The sequence below is a fragment of the Polypterus senegalus genome, chromosome 9 (genome assembly GCF_016835505.1).
Source record: "Polypterus senegalus isolate Bchr_013 chromosome 9, ASM1683550v1, whole genome shotgun sequence".
NCBI lineage: Eukaryota > Metazoa > Chordata > Cladistia > Polypteriformes > Polypteridae > Polypterus > Polypterus senegalus.
Window position 1 is genome coordinate 5,650,744 of NC_053162.1, and position 22,914 is coordinate 5,673,657.

Here is a 22,914-nt window from a genome sequence, read left to right on the forward strand (position 1 = left end):
AAAGATAACATTATAGTAGAACATAATAAATAAGTCAAATTATGTGAATAAAGTAGAATTAAGTGTTAAGGTGCAATAGTGCAGTGATTATTGTGCAAAGCCAAAGGTAGACACGTGCAGAGTTAAATGACAGACCAATTCCAAAACAAGGTAAGGGTAGAACTTACAGGCCAGTCTAAGTACGTGGAGGGTCGTGGATGAGATGGCATGTTCTGATTGAACAGTCTTATGGCCTGAGGATAGAAACTCCTTCTGAGTCTCTCTGTCCTGGCCAGGATGCTACAAAACATTTTGCCTGACTTTAACAGATGAAACCGGCTATTGCTGGGATGAGAGGAGTCTTTGATAATCCTGAGAGCTCTGGTCCTGCATCTTCTGGTGTAAATGTCCTGCAGAGATGGTAGAGCTGGCCTGCAGCAGCGTTTCACTGCACGGATCACTCTCTGTAGGGCTTTACGGTCCTGAACACAGCAGCTTCCAAACCAAGATGTACAGTGGTGCTTGAAAGTTTGCGAACCCTTTAGAATTTTCTGTATTTCTGCATAAATATGACCTAAAACATCATCAGATTTTCACTCAAGTCCTAAAAGTAGATAAAGAGAAACCAGTTAAACAAATGAGACAAAAATATTATACTTGGTCATTTATTTATTGAGGAAGATGATCGAATAGGACATATTTGTGAGTGGCAAAAGTATGTGAACCTTTGCTTTCAGTATCTGGTGTGAACCCCTTACTAAACGTTTTCCGGTAACTTCTGATCATTCCTGCACACCGGCTTGGTGGAATTTTCAGCCCATTCCTCCATACAGAGCAGCTTCAGCTCTGGGATGTTGGTGGGTTTCCTCACATGAACTGCTCACTTCAGGTCCTTCCACAACATTTTGATTGAATTAAGGTCAGGACTTTGACTTGGCCATTCCAAAACATTCACTTTATTCTTCTTTAACCATTCTTTTGTAGAACGACTTGTGTGCTTAGGGTCATTGTCTTGCTGCATGACCCACCTTCTCTTCAGATTCAGTTCATGGACAGATGTCCTGACATTTTCCTTTAGAATGCTCTGATATAATTCAGAATTCATTGTTCCATCAATGAAGGCAAGCCGTCCTGGCCCAGATGCAGCACAACAGGCCCAAACCATGATACCACCAGCACCACGTTTCACAGATGGGATAAGGTTTTTATGCTGGAATGCAGTGTTCTCCTTTCTCCAAACATGACGCTTTTCATTTAAACCAAAAAGTTCTATTTTGGTCTCATCCGTCCACAAAACATTCTTCCAATAGCCATCTGGTTTGTCCACGTGATCTTTAGCAAACTGCAGACGAGCAGCAATGTGTTTTTTTGGAGAGCAGTGGCTTTCTCCTTGCAACCCTGCCATGCACACCATTGTTGTTCAGTGTTCTCCTGATGGTGGACTCATGAACATGAACATTAGCCAATGTGAGAGAGGTCTTCAGTTGGGGTCCTTTGTGACCTCGCCGACTATTACACGTGTGCCTTGCTCTTGGAGTGATCTTTGTTGGTCGACACTCCTGGGGAGGGTAACAATGGGCTTGAATTTCCTCCATTTGTACACAATCTGTCTGACTGTGGATCGGTGGAGTCCAAACTCTTTAGAGATGGTTTTGTAACCTTTTCCAGCCTGATGAGCATCAACAACTCTTTTTGTGAGGTCCTCAGAAATCTCCTTTGTTCGTGTCATGATACATGTCCACAAACATGTGTTGTGAAGAGCAGACTTTGACAGATCCTGTTCTTTAAATAACACAGGGTGCCCACTTACACTTGATTGTCATCCCATTGATTGAGATCGAGAATGATTCATCATCAACAAGCCCTTCCGTGAGAATCCTAAATCCAAAGAGGACTGTTTCATTTATGTTAGGTAGAATGCCCAGAGGGGACTGGGTGGTCTCATGGTCTGGAATCCCTACAGATTTTATTTTTTCTCCAGCCGTCTGGAGTTTTTGTTTTTCTGTCCCCCCTGGCCATTGAACCTTACTCTTATTCGATGTTAATGTTGATTTATTTTTTATAATTATGTCTTTCATTTTTCTATTCTTTATTATGTAAAGCACTTTGAGCTACTGTTTGTATGAAAATGTGCTATATAAATAAATGTTGTTGTTGTTGTTGTTGTTGAGAACACCTGACTCGAATTTCACCTTCAAACTAACTGCTAATCCTGGAGGTTCACATACTTTTGCCACTCACAAATATGTAATACTAGGCTGACCCGCCTTTTAATTGACCACTTCTTAAGGCAATTCAATATGTAGATCAATTTGATGATATTTTATGCAAACTCATTAATTTGGTTATATTGCATTTTAGCGGTATTACTTTAATACTCGTAGTTTCTGTTATTTTTGTGATGAAATTTAAACTTTTTTTCTATATTGAGGTAGCCCTTTTGAACCCCCTACGCTTTCCACTCACGGGACGGAAGGACAATCCTGACCGCTATAATATAGTAAGAAAGAAGAAGAAGATATCGCACAGTCTGGAGTAGAAAATCATCTTTTACCTGGAAAAACAAAACTACAAATCCCATCGTGCATTGCAAAATGGACGGGGCGTGTGTGAAACTCCGCGCCTGCGTAGCACGCACGGGACGGAAGGACACCCGACCGCTTTTATATAGAAGGAGTAGACATTAAGCCCGTTACAATAATGGGCGCTAGAACAGTAGTGCAGTCTAGGAACAGTCTATATTAAATGGCAAGTGACCTTGTTCACTGTGTGCCCAGCTTCCAGTGTGTGTGCGTCCACAGTGCCATGCGCATGGGCGGGGCATGGCGTGATGCACGGCGCATCCCGTTCATGCGCACTTCACCAGAAGACACACGCACATGAACACCTGGACGCACACAGGGATTTTATTAACGAGGATTCGATCATTTTCCTCAATAAATAAATGACCAAGTATAATATTTCTGTCTCATTTGTTTAACTGGTTTCTCTTTCTCTACTTTTAGGACTTGAGTGAAAATCTGATGATGTTTTAGGTCATATTTATGCAGAAATACAGAAAATTCTAAAGGGTTCACAAACTTTCAAGCACCACTGTAATGTTGTGTGTCAGGATACTTTCCACAGCGCCAGAGTAGAAAGTCTTTAGAATCCCTGAAGAAACCCCAAACTTCCTAAGCTGTCTGTGATGGTGGAGTCTCCGCTTTGCCCTTTTGGTCTGAACTTGGTTGTGTTCAGGTTCTCAGAGATGTGAACCCCCAGGTATTTAAAACTATTTTTTAACCTATGAAAGGGATGGCACCATGGGGATCAAGGCAGTTACTTTAAAATTACTTTAACACGAACACGGGGAGTATTTTGGGGGTGTAAAAGCATTCAGGAAAGGCACTTTAACCTCAAAGGTTCCTTTTATATTGGTGGACAGGTTAATAGTGATAATGCCTAAATTGTTAAGCCTTGACTTACAACCCAAGAAATCCACTCATCACTCATACCTTGCTCACAAATCATATTGAGCAAAATGACCAAGGCTGTCAACCTACGCTTCAAAACAGAACAAGCAAGAATCCCATGAAAGGATGACACAGATCAAACGCAGCAATGGAGGCTGGCAACCTCAGTTTTTAAAATACTTCATCAGGGTTCAGAGGGATGCCTATTTCCTTTTAGCTGTCCCTCATCATTTCCCCTGAAGATGGCAGCACAAATCAAACAGAGCAGTAGAGGCTGGCAAACTCAATTTGAAAATACCTTAGCAGTGTCTAGAAGCTGAAAGGGCCGCACAATTCTAACAGAACAAGCAAGGCTCGCGCCATAACCAACATAAAAGACACTCCAACAAGGCCAGATCGCTACCTTTGAAAGAGATAAAAACAAATTACGAATCATTTAAACAAACACACCGGGGCAGATGATATCAATAAACAAGGTAAGTTTCAGTAAGGAAATTTAATATACAACATTACTTATGTTCATTGTTAGAGAAACAAGCACTAAATACGTAGAAGAAAACAAACAACCTGAAAGATTGAAATCAATGTCTGAAACAGCAGGCTTTACCTCTGTATAAACAGGGCAGAGATGTCCTCATAATTTAAAAGAGTCCATTCTTCTTAGTCCAACTACGGTGTTCCTTAAAAGGATGTGCCATAATGAAGCAAGTTTGATCTGTCTGCATTTTCATTTTGTAGCTGGTGCTGCGCTTTCCTCCTTAGAGAGCACATCATTTTCATGTGCATCTTCATAATATTCACCTTTTCATAGTCGGCATGGTGTTCTCAGGTTAAACACGCACTTCATTCCTCCATTTTGAAGGCAGGCATGTTGTCTACTTCACATCTGTGAACATAATCCTCAACATCAAACTAATAGGTGCTTTCTTTCATACCTTGGCTTGATTACTAATTTTAGTATCTGACATTAGCCAAAAAATGGACAATTAAGCATTTACCTTTGGTCTTGCTCTTCTGTCAACCATACGTTACTTTAAGCCCGCATTTAATGTTTCCTTACAAGCATACTGTATACAGTCATATGAAAAAGTTTGTGAATCCCTCTCAGCCTGCATAATAATTGACTCTCCTTTCAACACAAAAGATCACAGTGGTGTGTCTTTCATTTCCTAGAAACATCTGAGCACTGCGGTGGTTTTCTGAACAAAGATTTTTATTGAAGCAGTATTTAGTTATAGGAAAAATCAAATGTGAAAAACTGGCTGTGCAAAAATGTGGGTCCCCTTGTCATTGTGCTGATTTGAATGCCTGTCACTGCTCAATGCTGATTACTTGGTTGGATGAGCTCGTTAAGCCTTGAACTTCATAGACCGGAGTGTCCAATCATGAGTGGTCAAAGGTATTTAAGGTGGTCAATTGTAAGTTGTGCTTCCTTCCCTTTGACTCTCCTCTGAAGAGTGACAGACAGCATGGGATCCTCAAAGCAACTCTCAAAAGATCTGAAAACAAAGATTGTTGAGTCTCCTGGTTTAGGGGAAGGCAACAAAAAGCCATCTCAGAGGTTTAAACTGTCAGTTTCAACTGTAAGGAATGGAATCAGGAAATGAAAGGCCACAGGCACAGTTGCTGTTAAACCAACTCAGGTCTGGCAGGCCAAGAAAAATACAGGAGTGACATATAAAGAGGCAGGATTGTGAGAATGGTGACAGACAACCCACAGATCACCTCCAAAGACCTGCAAGAACATCTCGCTGCAGATGGTGTATCTGGACATCGTTCTACAATTCAGCGCATCTGTATGGCAGGGTGATGAGAAAGAAGCCCTTTCTGCACTCGCGCCACAAACAGAGTCGCTTGTTGTATCAAATGCTCATTTAGACAAGTTAGATTCATTTTGGAACAAAGTGCTTTGGACTGATGAGACAAAAATGGAGTTATTTGGTCAGAACAAAAAGCGCTTTGCATGGCGGAAGAAGAACACTGCATTCCAAGACAAACACCAGCTACCTCCTGTCACATTTGGTGGTGGTTCCATCATACTGTGGGTTGTGTGGCTAGTTCAGGGATTGCGGCCCTTGTGAAAGTTGAGGATCGGATGAATTCAACCCAACATCAACAAATTCTTCAGGATAATGTTCAAGCATCAGTCACAAAGTTGAAGTTACTTATGCAGGGGTTGGATATTCCAACAAGACAATGAGCCAAAACACAGTTCAAAATCTACAAAGGCATTCATGCAGAGAGAGAAGTACAATGTTCTGGAATGGCCGTCACAGTCCCCGGACTTGAATATCATTGAACATCTATGGGATGATTTGAAGCAGGCTGTCCATCAAATTGAACTGAACTGGAGAGATTTTGTATGAAGAATGGTCAGAAATACCAACATCAGAGTCCAGACACTCATCACAGGCTACAGGAGGACAGCGTCGAGAGGCTCAAAGGAGCAAAAGGAGGCTCAACTAAGTATTGATGTCATATCTCTGTTGGGTGCCCACATTTATTCACCTGTCTAATTTTATTATGATGCATATTGCATATTTTCTGTTAATCAAATAAACTTAATGTCACTGCTGAAATCCTACTGTCTCCATAAGGCATGTCAGATATTATAAGGAAGTTACTACTTTGAAAGCTCAGCCAATGAGAAACAAAAATCCAAAGAATTAAGAGGGCTTCCCAAACTTTGTCATATGACTGTAACACTGGTTAGGTTGTCTGAGCTTAAACATAAATAACGTTTCTTTTTGAGGTTAGCTGTACATTTGCATATTTCGCTGAATTCTCTGTATTAGTATGTTTATTTGCATCCCACAATTCAATGTATAAAAAATACATTTTCATCTCCCTCAAGTTGTTTATCTGATGGTTCAAATGAATAACAAATCTAGTAAAACCCTTTTCTAGATATTATCTTTGTCACAGGCCCCTCAAATATTTGTCCTTATTCACCTGTATCTGCTCCCCCATCCCATGGCTGTCCCCGACAGTATGATGTCACTCTTGTGCTAAATCGCTTGCTTGTCACCACTTCTTGCCCTGTGCCTGCATTTATCTAAACTCTTGGTTTAAATCTACGCACAATTAAGAGTTACAGTATGTTCTTTTACCAAACTGAAGTCCCTCTGGATTATGTAGCGGCAGCATGTGAAACTGTAAGGGTGAGCTGATCTTCAGCTTGTTTAAGTACGAGGCAGACCTTTTCCTGACGATGCCTTCACTTGCTTTTCTTCAGCTTTAGCTGTGCTTCTCTCCCAGTGCATTTTGAAATGTTGATGTTATGTGAAGAGTAATGTAAGCCAATGAATAAGATGCTACTGACCAATGAGGGGGGAAGAAAGGTCATCAATTTAAATGCTCATTTGCATCTGAGTGTGTTCCATTTTCATTCACAACAGCGTTTATTTAACAATATTTTAGTAACAATACATGCATTTTGCACATTCCGAGCATACAACTTGATTATGTGACATGTTGATTATTGAGTTTTTTTCACAGACATTTTTATATCGTGTTATGCATGCATGGGCTCAGCTGAGGTATGTAATACCACATTGTAATGGCAGAGGGCACTGTTGCTAACATTTTCACCTATTTCGACCTCCAGAGCTCCGAGAAAACACAGTGAGGGCAACTGACTCGACCCTTCTGTGCCAGGTCCTATAAAGGACAGAGCTCCAAAAGGACAATATTCGCTCCACCAAGCAGCATTACTGAATTAAAGGAAGGATATAGCCTATATTTCTGTTATTTAGCACCATTGTGCATTTGTTTGGTTTTATTTTGTTTCTGGAATTGAAAGTGAATGCCCAGTTGGTGCCCCAGCATTTCTTTTGGGCTCGATTCTCATTTCCATTCAACCATAATCGTTTGCTGTTGTCCAACTTTGATCTCGATAGATGCCTGATCTTTTGAAAACTTTTTTTTATCGCTGTTTTGCATGAGCAGCACGGTGGCGCAGTGGGTAGCGCTGCTGCCTCACAGTAGGAGACCCGGGTTCGCTTCCCGGGTCCTCCCTGAGTGGAGTTTGCATGTTCACTGCGTGGGTTTCCTCCCACAGTCCAAAGACATGCAGGTTAGGTGCATTGACGATTCTAAATTGTGCTTGGTGTATGTGTGTGTGCCCACCCTGCCCGGGGTTTGTTCCCGCATTGCGCCCTGTGTTTGGTAGGATTGGCTCCAGCAGACCCCCCGTGACCGTGTAGTTAGGATATAGCAAGTTGGGTAATGGATAGATGGATGGATGTTTTGCATGGAAACATGAGATGAAAATCTTCAACCATCAATGTAACTAAATGGAATTTAAAAAAATATTTTTGGGTGGAGTAAAAATTAAAAAGAGACCATATCTTACAACGGGCGGCACGGTGGCGCAGTGGTAGCGCTGCTGCCTCGCAGTTAGGAGACCCGGGTTCGCTTCCGGGTCCTCCCTCGTGGAGTTTGCATGTTCTCCCCGTGTCTGCGTGGGTTTCCTCCGGGCACTCCGGTTTCCTCCCACAATCCAAAGACATGCAGGTTAGGTGGATTGGCGGTTCTAAATTGGCCCTAGTGTGTGATTGGTGTGTTTGTGTGTGTCCTGCGGTGGGTTGGCACCCTGCCCAGGATTGGTTCCTGCCTTGTGCCCTGTGTTGGCTGGGATTGGCTCCAGCAGACCCCCGTGACCCTGTATTCGGATTCAGCGGGTTAGAAAATGGATGGATGGATATCTTACAACTCATATAACATCTAATATTGCTCATATAAATAAAAATACTTTCAAATACAGTATGTGGGTAAGTGCAAGCTTAATCTTGTATGTGTAAATGTTAATAATAGTGATAAGCGAACATTGCCAAGTTCACTTCACCATGAGTTCCCAGAAATCACTGAAATGTTTGCGATATTCCCTGAACTTGGCAAACTGCAATAAAGTCAATGGGGAAGGACTAAATGAACTAGATTGGACTGGCTTATAATGGTGCACTAATCAAGTGTCCCAGAAGGCTAGGGAAATGTCTGACAACTATACTGGACCAATTATTGTGGCCAAAAAGGTAACCTGAGCTGTGTGGCAGCAGTACCAACCACCCCATGATATCAAAGAAGAATTTACGCAGTCAGAGACGCACAATCATAGATTTCGTCACAACAAAGTGGAAATGCCCAAATCGTAGTCGAAGGTTAGAAAAAAATATGTAGGTTTTTTAAAGGAAGAAAATTGAAACTGGCATGTCATGATTGAAGCTGCTGACTCGTTCTGTTTTCTGAAGTCACGCTGAAGACTCACCAAACTGTCTGTGCTGGTGCTTTGCACTTTTTCTTGTATCAAAAAGATAGAAACGTGTTGTAAACACTAATAAACCTTTCGTTATTATTATTATTTCACAGTCTCCTGTATTTGGGGAAGGGCGTCAGGCTCCTTCAAGGTTTGTTTTCACTCTTGCACTCTAATTACCAACACAGACAAAGATAAAATCATTGACTATAAAAATATAATGCACACATTTAGAGAGTACTATAAGTCCTTATATTCTAGTCAGTTTAAAGAAAACAAGACACAATCGAATGCGTTTTTTGACGATTACAGATACCGCAGCTAGTTACTCTCAGTGCACAGGAACTGGATGAACCTCTGACACTCTCAGAATTACTAGACCTTATTAACTCACTTCAGAGTGGGAAAGCAGCAGGCCCTGATGGCTGCCCTGCTGGAAACTGGCATGTCATGATTGAAGCTGCTGACTCGTTCTGTTTTTTGAAGTCACGCTGAAGACCCACCAAACTGTCTGTGCAGGTGCTTGGCAATTTTTCTTGTATCAAAAAGATAGAAACGTGTTGTAAACAGTAATAAACCTTTCGTTATTATTATTATTATTTCACAGTCTCCTGTGTTTGGGGAAGGGCGTCAGGCTCCTTCAAGGTTTGTTTTCACTCTTGCAGCGCCACATGGCTAATTATTATGCATGCATAGGGCATGCGCCGCCTTCTCTTATGTTGACGTGGAACCCAAAGATCGACCTGCACGTTTGGTAACAAGCACAAATAACTGGTCCCACAGAGTCTGTAATGCTAATGATCAGCATTAAATGCCCAGGGGCAGTCCCATCAGTGTTGGTTGTTACAGCCCCGAAAGACGTCACACTGCCTCACAAAGCATTATGGGGCGCTGGTATTAAAAAAAAAAAAATCTCCAAAACCGGCTGAATTATCAATAAATAATTCAATGAACAAGGGCAAACGTGAACACAGCAAATCTGCTGTGAATAATGCTTTGACGAAATCTGCTGATCAACATTTATATAAATAACACATATAAATAAAAGGAAAAAAGGAAATCCAATTAAAGCATAAAGTTCAATGATTTAACAACTACCGAATGTTTATGTATATACTATAAAACCTTTATTTTTTTCTGTGTTGTAGAACCAAATCAAAAGAAACCAAAGTGTGCGTGGAGATGTCGTCCCACACGTGATGAATTCTTCAGAAGACAGAAAAGTGCCTAACTACTTGGATGGGGGGAACTCTTTGGCTGCCCTGTGAAGCCTGATGGGACAATTTTATAATCTGGCAAAATATTTAGCTCAGCAAAGAGCAGAGGCATCAGAAATGAATCTACAAGGGCTCACTTTCCTTTATGTTTCTGTCCTCCGCTCTATTCCATTATATTGTTTTGCGGCATGATAAATTATTTGAAGACTTAAACATTTTATTGTTTATGATTATATCACTTGCTTATTTTACTTTTTTTATATGAATGTTTGCCAATTACAGCTTCCACAGAGTTTCCTCCACTGGCTTTTCCTCCCGGATTGCATTTCTAATATCATAATGCTCCTTCATTATTTATTTTGTATTTGTGTTACATGTTTATTTTTATTAGTAAATGACCTGGAAAGGCTTGGACTTTTAAATACTTTACATGAGTAAATGTGTACTGTAAAGTGTTTTCCTTTAGAGTTTACACAGGTTTAAGCAGGACTGTAAAGTACAAGGTGTGCTGGGCCCAGTCTATGGCTAATTCACGTCACTAACCTTACTTGGGTTTAAGCTACATTTGGGAAAATGAAGTTTTATTAATCGTGCTGTAGATCACCTTGAGACAGTACACACCATGAAAGGCACCTTAGAAAACATATACTAGGCAGATGCAGCTTTATTCTAATGCAAATCAATATTCTGTCTTCCATTTATTTATTTGGAGAAGGACAAAGAATATTTTGACAATCACAATCTAAAAGTACGATGAGGACTTGGTCGCCACTTTCCAACACCAGGATTAATAAGTAGAACTACCTGACCTCAAAATTTCTATCTTTGTCACCTCAGTGCCCTTTACTGTATTTTAGTGTCTGGCAACTTCCGAATGGAGATCTCAGTGGATTTTCCAATGTTTGTCTCTGATTTATTGAAAGAGGTGAATAGATAAGTATGATTCTCAGAAAACGTCACCTTGAAATCAAATTGATTAAAAAGTTCTGTAAAGTTACATGTGTTCATTTCATTAGATGCAAATTGACTTTCGAGTGAACCCCATTTTCAATCTGAAAAAATGGCAGACTGACCTCTGACGTGACTGGATGCACTACGGTTGGTTGTTTGGTTGCTTGTGTGTGTGACTTTTAGGGGGTGGGTGTATTTTATGTATTTCATGTCCAATACAAATATAATGTAAAATTTTAAGCTTTGTTTTATTGTGTTCATAACTTCTGAATGCTATGAAATCACTTCAGTTTTTTTTTCTTTTGTTCAGCACCTTGTTACTAACCAGTATGTGAAAAACCACACATACGATATACAGTAATCCCTCGCTATATCGCGCTTTGACTTTCGCGGTTTCGCTCTATCGCGGATTTTATATGAAAGCATAACTAAATATATAACGCGGATTTTTCGCTGCTTCGCGGGTTCTGCGGACAATGCGTCTTTTTACTTCCTGTACATGCTTCCTCAGTTGGTTTGCCCAGTTGATTTCATACAAGGGACGCTATTGGCGGATGACTGAGAAGCTAACCAATCAGAGCACGCAGTTAAGTTCCTGCGTGCTGAATGCAGTGTTAACCAGGAAGTCTCGTCTCGCTCATTCAGCATCAACGTGTTTCGCTGTGTAAAGAGTTGTGCTCTTTTGTGTTATCTTTGTGCATAGTCAAGCCCTTCATTATGGCTCCAAAACGATCTGCTACTGCTTCAGGGGCCGTGCCCAAGCGCAAACGGAAGATGTTAACGATTGCCGAAAAGGTAAACGTTTTGGATTTGTTGAAGGCTGCGATTCTTTTTATTTAAAAAGTAGGAAAGGAATATAAGATCTACTGTATGGCCGCAGTGTCCTTTTAACCAGGGTGCAAAACAAGTTGTAAGTGGATGTAATAAGGCAGTAGTCTGGATGGAATCTGCTTTAGGGATTTGCATTGAAGAAGAACAACGGCGGTGCTACACAATCACCTGAAGTGGCTCCTTTAAGGGCTGTAACGCTCTCCTTTGTTGTGCAGTAAAATAAAACTCATTGTTATCGGACAAGTCATCGTGTCATTGTTGGTGAGTAACCATAATTAATTTTCTACTTACAGTACTTAGTACATGTACGTACATTTAGTGTCACTGTACACACACATTTACTGTATACTGTACTATTTTGTTGCATTGTACGTATTTATTGCTGGTGGCCTGTCTATCGTAATGGCTGTAACATGTGATATCGGAGACACTCAATATCTTTAAAATAATATTTAGGTTTTACTGTATATAAACAGTGTGTTTACATACATAATTTCAATGAATCTTACCTAATATCTAGAGAGAATACAAAGGGTTTATGCTGTATAACTGCGTGGGGAATATTTATAAACAGTGTGGGAGAGTTTATAAGGGCTTAAAATATATAAAAATAACCATACAAACATATGGTTTCTACTTCACGGATTTTCACCTATCGCGGGGGGTCTGGAACGCAACCCCCGCGATCGAGGAGGGATTACTGTACCATTAGAAGAGTCTTGATGTCTACGTATACAAAACTGTCTATTTTTGGTCCTCTAAACCTGAAAATGTCTAATGTTTTGTGCAGGAAATTACACCCTTACGATAAAGAGTATACCAATAGGTGTCTTCAGAAAAAATGATCAGTTCGTAATGCAATATCAGTAGTTAACAACACAGACAAAGATAAAATCATTGACTATAAAAATATAATGCACACATTTAGAGAGTACTATAAGTCCTTATATTCTAGTCAGTTTAAAGAAAACAAGACACAATCTAATGCGTTTTTTGACGATTACAGATACCACAGCTAGTTACTCTCAGTGCACAGGAACTGGATGAACCTCTGACACTCTCAGAATTACTAGACCTTATTAACTCACTTCAGAGTGGGAAAGCAGCTGGCCCTGATGGCTACCCTGCTGGATTTTATTAAAAAAATCTCAATTAAGTTAGCTCCCCTATTATTAGTAATATTTACTTTTTGCCAAGCATTACTTACTGTCTTTCCTAAGAAAAATACTTACTACAATGTGCATCATACAGACCAATCTCACTTTTGAATAACGATATTAAGATACTTTCCAAAGTTCTAGCTGTAAGGACTGAGAAAGTACTTCCTTCAGTAATATCACAAGAGCAAACCGGATTTATTAAAGGCAGAGACTTAGCTTCCAATCTTCGATGCCTGCTTAATGCAATTTATTCATTCGTAAAGTCTAACACCCTGGAGATCTTATTATCTTTGGATGCGGAAAAAGCATTTGATATGGTTGAGTTATTTGTATTAACAACATGATTTCAGACTACTTCAAACTAGCACATGGTAATAGACAAGGATTCCCCCTCTGACCACTGCTCTTTGCAATCACCATCGAGCCATTGGTTGTTCACTTACAAAATGCTTCTGGGACAAAGGGGAATAACAGAAAGGGACATATCACTATATGCAGATGACATGGTACTGTATACTGTATATCAGAGCCATAAAGGTCCGTGCCAGCAGTCCTAATAGCACTAGCAGAATTTCAAAAGATATCTGGACTCAAAATTAATTTGAATAAAAGTGCGCTTTTTCCAATGAACTCTCTAGCACACAATACTTAAACAAGATGTGCATAGATGGTCTACCGTCCATCTCGTTTTAGCAGGGAGAATCACTGTCAAGTTGAAAATCCTTCCCAAGCTCATTTCTATTTCAAAGCATCCCCATATACAGTCCATTAAATCATTTTTAAAGAAATTAGATTTAATCATAACCTCATTTGTTTGGAATTCAAAACACCCATGTATCCAAAGGGCAACCCAACAACAACCTAAAGCAGAAAGTGGCATGGCACTACCTAATTTTCAGTTTGATTACTGGACATTGACACAAATTGATGAGCTTGGTCCACAATAGAAATACATCCTGCTTTGTATCGCAGAAAATACAAGTTTATCAAAATTCTAACAACTTAATTGTCCTTCATTTACTGAGAATATGCAACCACTGTAGGACGCACTTCAAGACAGAGAAGCTTTTATTTTTTGCATGTCTACATGATAACCACCTTTTTCTACCATCTCTAACTTACACAACTTTTAATGTTTGGAAAATGTATGGGATTAAATTACTTAGAGGTTTGTACATAGATAATGTCTTTGCATCCTATGAAGAAAAAATGATCGATAGGACTTGAAGTTGTGCCTGTCACATCAATGGACCCCAGGGGTTCACCACCTAACGGGATATGAAAAATGACTCCTTTTCACAAAAAAAAAAAAAAAAGGCATGTGCAGTATGCTTTTTCGATGTTGCTGATCATGAATCTATATACTTTATATAAAAATGATAAAACTTCTGCACTCTGTGTCTAGAGGGCTGCAATGATGAACAAAGGCAACACAAAGCACGTATGTATGAAAAGGCTAGAATGTCTGATGAACTGAGGTTCCTAAACATATGACGTGATTGAAACAGACGAATTAAACGTTGAGCCTGTTTTAATTAACTGTCCTTTACCTATGCTACTGTGATAATATTTTTGACACTTAAATTCTTCACCAGTGGTCCTTGCCCTCTAAAAAAAAGGTTAAAAATGGCAAATTCCAAAACACAAGCATGTGGAGTATCATTTCAGATATGATGTGATGTTTGATCCTTTGCTAGCCTTCTCTGGACGTCTATCAGAGGGTGAAAAATGACAAACTTCTATTACAATCAAGAATACTTAAGACTTCTGTGGTGGGCTGGCGCCCTGCCCGGAGTTTGTTTCCTACCTGGCACCCTGTGTTGGCTGGGATTTGCTCCAGCAGACCCCCGTGTTTGTGCGCACCCTGCCCGGGGTTTGTTCCCGCCTTGCGCCCTGTGTTTGGTAGGATTGGGTCCAGCAGACCCCCGTGACCCTGTAGTTAGGATATAGCGGGTTGGATAATGGATGGATGCTTAGGCTTTAAACATTGAAACTGAAACATACATTTTAATATTTATAATATCTGATGCAACTATTTTTGTTTATTATGTTCTTCTACCTTATGAAGTAAATCATTACATTTCTTATGAACACCCCGATTTAGGGCGACTTATGTTCCTTCAGAGTTTTTTTTTTAAATTTGATTTAAAAATATTTTAAAAATAACACAGTTTAGAATGTATTTTTATAACATAATGCTATTTTGTTTCGTTTTTGTCCTCCCATCATCACAACAAAGTATTTTATGTGGATTCTGTAAAATGGGAATTGAATACAAATGCTTAAATTGTCTTTAGTTGAAGGTTATAGGCAAGGTAGATGCTTTTCTGTATTTATGGATTTAGTTCTAATCACTTTTGTCTTCTTATTTTTGAAAAGATCAACACATGATGTAAATAAATTTGTGCTCTTCATCCTCATACATGTGTGTGTGTGTGTCTTCCTCTGTGTTGGTATTCTTTATTAGGCTCTTGGACTTTATGAAGCAATTTGCATTCCAGGTGTCCAGAGTCAGCGTCCCACATCATGTGCACTCAAGCTGCGCTATTCAAAAACTGGTCGTGAAATAGCTTCAAGTAAGAAATTTCTATTTAAAGTGTGTTAGGATCGCTGGTTACATTGACTTGTGGGGGAACCTTTCTGATTTTATGATGTGTAGCTCTTCAATAGATGCTATACGAGCCAAGTTCTGTATTATTATGTTCAGTAAATTTGAAAATATATTCCATTTATTTGTAGTTCAAGATTAGTTTATAGAGATATATTAAGAATAGGGCTAGATTATTATTTAGTTCTAATGGGGTTTTGTTACTTTAAGAAGGGGTGCTGGGTAGCAGGAGTTATGGGAACTAGGAAGTTATTGTAAGTTTGTGTGTGGATTAATAAGGCTTTGGAAACACACGGTTTTTTCATCTCAAAATTAATTTCATGATATCTTAAAATGTAATTTACTTTTTAAGATATCTGAAACTTGCTTTGAGATATCTTAAAATAATTTCCTTCACATTTTAAGATATCTGCAATGCATTTTGAGATATCTTAAACTGACCTTTCGTGCATTTTAAGATATCTCAGAATCATTTCCTGTAAAACTGCCTATTATTTCAATTGAACTTCTTGTTTATTATAAGATATCTGAAAATGTATTTGAGATATCTGAAAATGGACAGGAAGCTGTTTTGAGACATCTGGAAATGTATTTCAGATATCTTAAATTGTATTGTAGATATTCAAAAATGCTATTGAGATATCTTGAAATACAATTTGAGATATCTTGAAATACATTGTTAGATATCTGAAATGGAGCAGAGACACATTTTAAGATATCATGAAATTAATTTTAGATATCTCAAACAACAGTGAATTTTAAGTTATCTTAAATGCTTTTTGAGATATCTTAATTATAGTTTGAGATATCCTAAAATAACTTCCCACTCATTTTCAGATATCTCAACATAACTTCCTGCACATTTTAAAGATATCTCAAATAGATTTTCAGATATCTTAAAATAGACAGGAAGTCCCATTGAAAAAACAGGAAATTTTACAGGAAGTGATTTTGAGATATCTCAAAATGTACAGGAACCTATTTCGAGATATCTCGAATTGCATTTAAGATATCTTAAAATGCATTTCAGATATTTCAAAATGTACAGCACATCATTTCGAGATATCTTGAAATCTATTTGAGATAACATAAAATGCTTTTTAGATATCTTAAAATAGATGCATTTTTAGATATCTGTAATTCAATTCTCTAAATGTTCATTCGGCTTGCCATAGCAGCAGGAGCTTACGCGTGTCCGTCTTGAGATTCATGGAAATATATAAAGTGGAAAATAAATGTTATTTGTTTTTATAAAACAACCGAGTAGATTAATGTGAATTTCCCTTGGGATTAATAAAGTATCTATCTATCATATAGTGCCTTTCATATCTATCTATCTATCTATCATATAGTGCCTTTCATATCTATCTATTTATCTATCATATAGTGCTTTTCATTTCTATTTATCATATCTATATCTATCATATAGTGCCTTTCATATCTATCATATCCTTTCATATCTATCTATCTATCTATCATATAGTGCCTTTCATATCTATCTATCTATCATATATAGTGCCTTTCATATCTATCTCATATCTTTCATATCTATCATATAGTGCCTTTCATATCTATCTATCTATCTATCATATAGTGCCTTTCATATCTATCTCTATCTATCATATAGTGCCTTTCATATCTATTTATCATATAGTGCCTTTCATATCTATCTATCTATCTATCTATTTATCTATCATATAGAGCCTTTCCTATCTATCAATCTAGCTATCATATAGTGCCTTTCATATCTACTGTATCTATCTATCTATCTAATGTGAAATGCCAAGGACTGGACACACGTAAGTTCCTGCTGTAGCCACAAGTTGTTTCGCACTTTCAGATGCTCCCTAATCACAAATTTGTTGAGGCCTGGCACACTGGCAACAATGCAAGAACCATCCAGGATTGCTACTCCATCTCAGTTTAGTATATCTGCAAGTTTTATGGTTCATGAGGCATTGCTTTCTAAATAAGTACTCTATTATTTTAAAATACATACATTTTTAGGGTACTGTGGAAAAGTCATTGGCTTCTTTAAAACTCTTTAAAAGCAGGAGTCTATAAAAATCAAGCTCAATGGATTAGAAGTCTAGAACTGTTTCTAAATGTCAACAAAAGTCATCTACAGTGAACTGTTTGGTGTTACCTGTTAGATGTCAGCGAACACTGCAAATTACAATTCCTATGGCCCCTTTGGAAGTGATCACATATTATTATTATTATTATATAATATTGAATCACAGATGTTTTAATTTGACTTTTTTGGAACCGATCAAAAGAAAACAAGTATCTCATGTCGACAAGAAAACAGATCCCTTTCAAGTGGTCTAAATTAACTACAAATATTAAAGACAAAATAATTGATGGTGTAAGTATTCAGCACCTTCAAGTCAGTATTCAGTATCCATGACCTCCTTGAGTATGTGTACACAGGCATCTCACTATCAACTCGGAGACTTCTTTCCCCTTCTTCTCTGCAAAACTTCAAGCTCTGTCAGGTGTCTTGGTGATTTTGAGTCACCAGCCCAGTTCAAGTCCAGCCACAGATTCTACATTGGATTCAGAACCGTACTGGCACTCGGCCACTGCAGGACATTCACATTGTTGTTGTGAAGCCATTCCTGTGCAGCTTTGTCTTTTTGTTTGGGTTTGTTGTCTTGCTGGAAAACAAATCTTCTTAATAGGTGCCGGTTTCTTGCAAAACAAATCAGGTTTTCCTCTAGGATTTCCGTGTATTTTGCTGAGTTCAATTTTTCCTCAAAAGCTCTCTAGGGTCTACTGAAGAGAAATATCCCCACAGTAGGATGCTGCCACCATCATGCTTCACAGTGGGCCTGGTATGTTTTTGGTCATGTGCAGTGTAACATGGTGTTTAGTGTGATGGCCAAAAAGCTCCACTTTGGTCTTATCAGATCACAGAACCTTCTTTTAAGTGACTTCAGAATCTTCCATGTGCCTTCTGACAAACTCTTGCCAAGATGTCCTGTGTAATTCTTCTCTTTTTTTTCCCCTCTCCCATAACACTGTGACTGGTGAAGCACTCTGGCAACAGTTGTTTTCTGTACAATCTCTAAAATCTTAACCATTGTAGCTTGTAAACCCTTCAGAGTTCTCACAGGTCTCTTCGTGGCATCCCTTACTTGTCGTCTTCAGTTTTTGTGGTAGGTCTGCTCTTGGCAAATTTACAGTTGTGTTGTACACTTTCCATTTCTTATTGATTGATTCAACTGGATATTTAGTGACTTGGACATATTCTTGTCTCCATCCTCTAAATTGTGCTTTTTCGTCCCCTTTTTATGGAGTTGCGTGAAGTACTCCTTTGTCTTCATTGTATGGGACAGGCCATGCCACTGCCTCACTACAAGTTCTCCCATATACAGCTGCATTTATACTACAACTAGCAAAATACCCGCGCTTCGCAGCGGTGAAGTACTGCATTCAAATTTTTATTAAGAAGAAAATTAAACTTTTTTAAACTGTGGGACAATATACCAATAATTATTTGTTAAGGATTTCTTTGTATTCCACATTGTGAGTTCGGCCCTCCGGTTGTAACATGACCAAGCTGTGCGCTGAGCTTACTCTGAGCATGTAACGTACAGTTGGCCATGTGAACAGTAATCTTGTCTCAAATCTCACAGCTTGGATTGCTGCTGTCATAATCGGTTTGAGTTTCATGGTTTGTTTTAATTACGACAGTATTTGCAGGATTTGTTGTGTTGAAGTGACATTCGGCATCTGTCAAGCGTTGTAAGCACACAACCAGTTTCATCGATAACTTCACATCCAGCTTTTGAGAGTTTAAACATTCATAAACATCAAAGTGTCCACTACTGAAATCGTCACCTGTCAATCTAAGATGTTTAAGAGGCATTGGCGGTTGTCCAAAGGTGTAAAATATTTGGCCATTTCGGTACACTTGAAAGCGACAACCGAACAATTCAGCGGCAGCCATCAACTCACATGCAGATCCATAGGTGAAGGGCTTAAGCATTTCACTCTTCTAGTGCTCCTGTGTAGTCTAATTATCTCCTGTACCGTCATCAGTCCACACCTTGAACCTGTCCAGTCATTCAATACATAAGACACAATGGATATCAAGAGTGAGCCTGATATGGCCGTGCAATATGTAACACAGAGAATGGAAAAGGCAGGTGCCATCTCTGGGCATGGAAACCACTCGGTAAGTGACAGTTCTTTGATCGATAGAATTTCTTGAAGATGGGCCCATAAGTAACAAAGACTGTTGAAAAGTTCAATATGGAGGCCGACAGTGGCATCATACTACCGAAATAAGTATGTACATTGGTTTCAGTTAGTGGAGGGAAGCCGCCTACCAAATTTCGAGAAGATGGGGCCATAAATAAGAAAGTTCAACATGGCGGACGTTGTTGACCGTTATGACCATTACGTGTAGAATTTCAAAATGAAACCTGCTTAACTTTTGTAAGTAAGCTGTAAGGAATGAGCCTTGCAAATTTCAGCCTTCTACTATATGGGAAGTTGAAGAATTAGTGATGTTGGAAAATTCAATATGGCGGCTGACAGTGACGTCATACCACCAAAATAAGTACGTACATTGGTTTCGGTTAGCTAAGGGAAGCCACCTACCAAATTTCGTGAAGATGGGGCCGTAAATAAGAAAGTTCAACATGGCGGACGTTGTTGACCATTATGACCGTTACGCGGACAATTTCGAAATGAAACCTGCTTAATTGTTGTAAGTAAGTTGTAAGGAATGGGCCTGCCAAATTTCAGCCTTCTACCTACACGGGAAGTTGGAGAATTAGTGACGTTGGAAAGTTCAATATGGCGACTGACAGTGGCGTCATACCACCGAAATAAGTACGTACATCAGTTTCGGTTAGCACAGGGAAGCTGCCTACCAAATTTTGTGAAGATAGGGCCATGAATAAGAAAGTTCAACATGGTGGACGTTGTCGACCGTTATGACCGTTACGCGTAGAATTTCGAAATGAAACCTGCTTAACTTTTGTAAGTAAGCTGTAAGGAATGCGCCTGCCAAATTTCAGTCCTCTACCTACACGGGAAGTTGGAGAATTAGTGACGAGTCAGTCAGTCAGTCAGTCAGTCAGTCAGTGAGGGCTTTGCCTTTTATTAGTATAGATCAACTGAAATTCTAGACAGGTATACAGCATTCAAATTTTGCAGCTCCTTCTATTTATCTCAACATTTTAAGGACAGTGTAAAAAAAAAAAATATTACCAATCTACTAATATAGTTGTGCTTGAAAGTTTGTGAACCCTTTAGAGTTTTCTATATTTCTGCATAAATATGACCTCAAACATCATCAGATTTTCACTCAAGTCCTAAAAGTAGATAAAGAGAAACCAGTTAAACAAATGAGACAAAAATATTATACTTGGTCATTTATTTGTTAAGGAAGATGAGCGAATATTACATATTTGTGAGTGTCAAAAGTATGTGAACCTGTGCTTTCAGTATCTGGTGTGACCCCCCAATAACTGCAACTAAACATTTCCGGTAACTTTTGATCATTCCTGCACACCGGCTTGGATGAATTTTGCCCATTCCTCCATACAGAACAGCTTCAACTCTGGGATGTTGGTGGGTTTCCTCACATGAACTGCTCGCTTCAGGTCCTTCCACAACATTTAGGATTAAGGTCAGGACTTTGACTTGGCCATTCCAAAACATTCACTTTATTCTTCTTTAACCATTCTTTGGTAGAATGACTTGTGTGCTTAGGGTCGTTGTCTTGCTGCATGACCCACCTTCTCTTGAGATTCAGTTCATGGACAGATGTCCTGACATTTTCCTTTAGAATTCTCTGATATAATTCAGAATTCATTGTTCCATCAATGAAGGCAAGCCGTCCTGGCCCAGATGCAGCAAACCAGGCCCAGACCATAATACTACCACCAGCATGTTTCACAGATGGGATGAGGTTCTTATGCTGGAATGCAGTGTTTTCCTTTCTCCAAACATAACGCTTTTCATTTAAACCAAAAGTTCTATTTTGGTCTCATCCGTCCACAAAACATTCTTCCAATAGCCTTCTGGTTTGTCCACGTGATCTTTAGCAAACTGCAGACGAGCAGCAATGTTTTTTGGAGAGCAGTGGCTTTCTCCTTGCAACCCTGCCATGCACACCATTGTTGTTCAGTGTTCTCCTGATGGTGGACTCATGAACATGAACATTAGCCAATGTGAGAGAGGCCTTCAGTTGCTTAGAAGTTACCCTGGGGTCCTCTGTGAACTCGCCGACTATTACACGTGCCTTGCTCTTGGAGTGATCTTTGTTGGTCAACCACTCCTGGGGAGGGTAACAATGGTCTTGAATTTCCTCCATTTGTACACAATCTGTCTGACTGTGGATTGGTGGAGTCCAAACTCTTTAGAGATGGTTTTGTAACCTTTTCCAGCCTGATGAGCATCAACAATTCTTTTTGTGAGGTCCTCAGAAATCTTTGTTCGTGCCATGATACACTTCTACAGACATGTGCTGTGAAGAGCAGACTTTGGTCGATCCTGTTCGTTAAATAACACAGGGTGCCCACTCACACCTGATTGGCATCCCATTGACTCGAATTTCACCTTCAAACTAACTGCTAATCCGTGAGGTTCACATACTTTTGCCACTCACAAATATGTAATATTCGATCATTTTCCTCAATAAATAAATGACCAAGTATAATATTTTTGTCTCATTTGTTTAACTGGTTTCTCTTTATCTACTTTTAGGACTTGAGTGAAAATCTGATGATGTTTTAGGTCATATTTATGCAGAAATAAAGAAAATTCTAAAGGGTTCACAAACTTTCAAGCACAACTGTAGTCGTCATCCTGGGAACACATAAGCTAAAATGGTATTGCATAATTAAAAAGAAAAAAGTAAGAATGATTTAGTCAACATGTTTAAGTGGGTTATAGATCATAAGTATATTTTACATATTTTCATAACTTATGCACTGACAGGTCAAGTGACTCACTCAGGGTCATGCAGTATCAAAGGTGGGACATGAAATGACAACCTTGTGTCTACCTGCTTAGACATTCAACCATTCTGACTTTCACGTGTTGGGTTATGTTAGTGTAGTCTGTATGACTGTATTCGTCTACTAAAAGAAAGAACAGGATAAAGTTAATTGTCTGTTGAAAAAAATGATAAGAAATACAAGACTTGAGCTGGAGAGCACAGGACTCTAGCTATTTTAATGGATATTATAATCTGCAACAAAATTATTAATCTTTTTTGGAACTGGAAAGCAACAAGCTAATTAAAATATTAAAATTATTCAAATGTATTATGTTATGAATATTCAAAACACATTATTGGTTACTGAGTTTTCAGACGTATATGCAGATACAAGAACACAAGAGGTCAACACAGCTTAAGTAACTTTTTATAAGCAAAACAACAAGATTAAACAAATGTAAGACCATAAGGCTGAAGGGTTAAGTGCCCCCCACTGAATAA

General features: G+C 38.9%; 1 pseudogene; it reads left to right on the forward strand.

The window, feature by feature from the left end:
- Positions 1 to 10,189, forward strand: part of LOC120535281 — a 149,228-nt pseudogene extending 139,039 nt beyond the window's left edge.
- Positions 10,190 to 22,914: the final 12,725 nt, after the last annotated feature.